Here is a 4413-nt window from a genome sequence, read left to right as displayed (position 1 = left end):
TTTGAGCTCCGGGGGCGGGCCTTAGGGAGGCCCTGCCGCGAGGCCCGCCCCCATGCCCCGCCTCCTCCCGGGCCCCGCCCCCTCCTCCCGCTTTGTCTCGGGCTGCCGGGGTACTCCGGGAGCCCTGAAGCGACCGCGCCCTTCCCACCTTCCCTTCCCATGCGGGCGGAGCTCAGGGGGATGAGGTACTCGCTTCACCCGAGAGTCCCAGTCAGACTCTTGCCCGGAGAGCTGGAAGAAGCGCAGAGATCCTCTCTTGTAACCGTCTGTTTTTGTAGAGGGGGAAACTGAGGCTCAGAGAGAAGGGACTTGCCCAAGCTCCCGCAGGATGTCCCTAGGCTCTTAGATTAAGACTACAAGATTATAAAGCCACGGAACCCAGACTCCTTAACTTACTACACAGACCCAGAGGTTCGGTGACTTGTGCAGGCACACAGCTAATAAGTATGGGAGGCAGAGTTCAAACCCAGATCTTTCTCCTTCCGATTCTACTGCTTTATCCAGAATGAGTCGGGGCCCAAACGGAGCGGAATCCAGGTCTCCTGATTTCCTGTGGGAAGCTTTCTTTTAAAAAGGGGGACCCGGGTAAAAGCTTCGAGACTCGAAGTACAGACTGAGACTTTTTTTGGACACAGCTATGAGGGAATTTGTTTTTCTTGATAATACATATTTGTTCAATGTTTTTCTTTCGTTCCCCAGGGGGAAAGCGGAGAGGGAGAGAAGGCAGAGCTGAAAAAATACAATTTAATTTTTAAAAAGCTTAACGTCGAATCTCGAGATAACCACAGAAACTTGCTCAGTAGCTATTTACATTTAAATTAATTCATTGGGGTGGAGAATATAACATACACTGTTAGGTTTGGTTGATGCGCTGGTTAGTTTTACTTCATTGCTTTTCTTTTTTGCTTTGTTTTGTTTTTTAATAAATCCTTTGTTACAAGGGATGGTTCTCCAAGCAGAAGGAGGAAGGAATACGTCTGGAAAGGAATATAAATAAAATATTTTAATCAATTTCAAAATGAAGAATTACAAGAATTTTTCGGTCACTCCCTCTCAGTTCACCTCAGGATTCCTTCTTTGTCTATTCATTCTCATTCACTTTTTGTCTTATATGGTCATGGTAGTAAGTATTCCATTCTTCTGCTTTTTCTACTTTGCATTTTTTTCTTAAAGGCCTGTCTAAAGATTTCTTTGTATTCTTCCAACTTGTTATTCTTACAATACTATATTATTCCATTACAAATGTACCATGATTTATTGAACTATTCTGTTGTTGGACATTTAGGTTGTTTCCAGGTTTTTATAATTACATAACATTTAGAAGCTCTTTCATTGCATTGTACTGTTCCCTGGTACCAATCTCTAAGCACCCACCAAAGCCTGGGCCACAACAAACCATTCCAGAATGACCACACACACACACACACACACACACACACACACACACACACACTCCTTCCTTTCTACCAAACACTATATATCTTTTCCAGAAAACTACCCTTTATCCTTCACTCTATCTCAGGGAATTAACTTGCTTCTCTCTCCTTCCCCTCCTCTCCCTCCCAAATTACTTATTGCTCACTTCCGTGTAAATGCTACACAAAGCTGACTCAGATCTGTGTCTTAGCTGACTGCATCCCTGTATCCAGCTCGGTTTGATTCCACTGACTTTATTACACATGGAAAATAGCCAGGACAGTCACCTTCAAAGTGATTACAATGAAATGAAGAGATCAGAACTACCACTAGCCACGGAAGCCTCCACCAGAACACTTTCACCCAGTGTTCCATCAACTAATATCCAAGGCAGATGGAGATGAGTTCTAAGGAGAGATCCAGATGAATTGCTAGTAGAAAAGGGAAAAGGGAAGGAGAGGTCGGTTTTCACCTTATATGTCAGGGAGGGAAACCTTCTTGGAAGAAGTTAGACTTGAAAGAAGTGAAGTATTTCAACAGTTATGTGGGGTGGGAGTATGGATGATTTTGAGTAAAAACACAGATGGGGAGAGGATAGAAGACCAAGAATGAAGAGTGGAGAATGGGTTATATCTCCTTCTAAGCTCTCCCCTTCTAGCAAAGGAAATGGAACTCGGATTTTAGCGAATCTGTGAATTGCTCCAAACTCATTTGAGTCAGGGCCATTGCAAGGATGGAAATCTAGCTGCAGAGAGTAAGCCAGGCAGGAAGGCAATGAGCTCTTCATCCCTGGAGGTTTTCAATCAGAAGCAGGGGATTAAAGGATGCTGTGAGAGTTTCTGTTTAGGTATAGATTAGGTCAGATTCTTCTGAGCCTCTTCTAGCTCTGAGTTCAGCATCTTCAGCATATTCCAGGCCTTTTCCCTTTTGAGAATTTTTTTTCTTAACTCTTTCCAAAGGGCTTATCTGCTGGAGGGAGGGAGAAGCAAGGCAAGCCATTCTGTCTCTCCCGCTGCCCTTGATGATCTGGGGTTTAAAAAGGTCAAGGTCTCCCACTGCATCCAGAATCATCTCCAGTCATCTTGATCTATATCTGGCCTCTGGACTCAGGTGGCTCTGGAAGGAAAAGTGCAGGTGACCTTGCACAGCCCTCTCTCCCTTAAAACCAATTCACTGAAGGTCTTGGTATCACTTCTCTGATGTCATGACCTCTCTGAGAACTAAGAACATATAACAACTTCTGTGATATCTACAGAGTGACTTAGCCTTAGAAACCTTGTTCCCAATTGTAAAATTACAACTGACACAAAGATGGAGCTTTTCTTTTTTTTAAAATAAAGCTTTTTATTTTCAAAACATATGCACAGATAGTTTTCAACATTCACCCTTGCAAAACCTTATGCTCCAAATTTTTCCCCTCCCTTCCCCCACCTCTTCCCCTAGATGACAAGTAATCCAATATATGTTAAACATGTGCAATTCTCCTATACATATTTCCACATTTATCATGCCAAACAAGCAAAATCATATCAAAAAGGTAAAAAATGAGAAAGAAAACAAAATGGGCATCCACTCAGTTTCCAGTTTCTTGCCACTACAAAAAACTGCTGCTACATTGTTAGAATCCTAGTGTTAACTCAATGGAATTGATACAATACTTATTGGTTCACACATTAGAGCAAATCCTTACAAGGTGTTAATTCATTAATATTGATAGAAACAGTGCTTAAGTTAACACCTTTGAGAAGTTCACACATTAGCTCACACATTAATTCACACTTTTGGGAGATTTCAGGGTTCAGTATGAGATATCCAAATTCACACCTCCTATAATTCCACTCAGAGAAGGAGTCAACCTTTGAGTTTACACCTCTAAAAGAGCATAAAAGCAGCTGAGCTCAGTCAGGAGAGTTCAGTTGAAAAGATTGAGAGGGGAGCATCAGTTGGAGATTGAGAAGCCAGGAGTCAGAGTTGAGCTAGAGGCAGAAGCTAGAAGAACTAAAAGACAAGCTACAAGAGCTCTTGGAACTGAGCAGGGAGAAAGGCCTCTAAGAAAGCTAACCGGGCCCAAGGAAAGAGACAAGACTTGAAAGGAGAAAATAAACATTTGGATTTTAACAGCTGGCTGCATTTGGGATGATTATTACATTGAACTAAAACTAAGGCTGCCTCCAGAAACCTCCCCAAGAAACCTGCTCCCAGAGAACCATCATATTATACAAAAGAAGAGAACACCACACTACATTTTTGCATGCATAGGTCCCTTTCCCTCTTTTAAGATCTCTTTGGGATCCAGGCCTAGTAGAGACACTGCTGGACTAAAGGGTATGCACAGTTTGATGGCCCTTTGAGCATAGTTCCAAATTGTTCTCCAGAAAGGATGGATCAGTTCACAACTCCACCAACAATGTATCAGTGTCCCAGTTTTCATGCATCCCCTCCAACATTTGTCATTATCTTTTCCTATCATGTTAGTCAATCTAATGGTACCTCAGAGTTGTCTTAATTTGCCTCTCTCTGATCAATAATGATTTAGAGCATTTTTTCATATGACTATAAATGATTTTAATTTCTTCAATTGAAATTTGTCTGTTCATATCCTTTGACCACTTATCACTTGAAGAATGGCTTGAATTCTTAAATTCTTATAATTTTGAGTCAATCAAATACTAGAATGTATTTGTGAATCACTTCCATCAGGGCTCAACTTAAGGTTAACCTCCTCCCCAAAGCATTTTCTGATTCTCTCAAAAGAGAATAAGCACTCTTAGATTTTCCTAGAGTATTTTAAACTTTTTCTTTGCCCATATTATATTCTATCTTGGATTATATTTATCTATGTACAGGAATCTGTACATATATATATACCTACAATACAATACAATAGATACATCTGTATCTACTAGTGGCTCAGTGAATAGAGTGCTGGGTCTGGAGTCAGGAGTACTTGAATTAAAATCCAGCCTCAGACACTGGGCTGTGTGACCCTGGAAAAGT

This window comes from Antechinus flavipes, chromosome 2 (genome assembly GCF_016432865.1).
Source record: "Antechinus flavipes isolate AdamAnt ecotype Samford, QLD, Australia chromosome 2, AdamAnt_v2, whole genome shotgun sequence".
Classification (NCBI taxonomy): domain Eukaryota; kingdom Metazoa; phylum Chordata; class Mammalia; order Dasyuromorphia; family Dasyuridae; genus Antechinus; species Antechinus flavipes.
Note: the sequence above shows the minus strand (reverse complement) of the source record.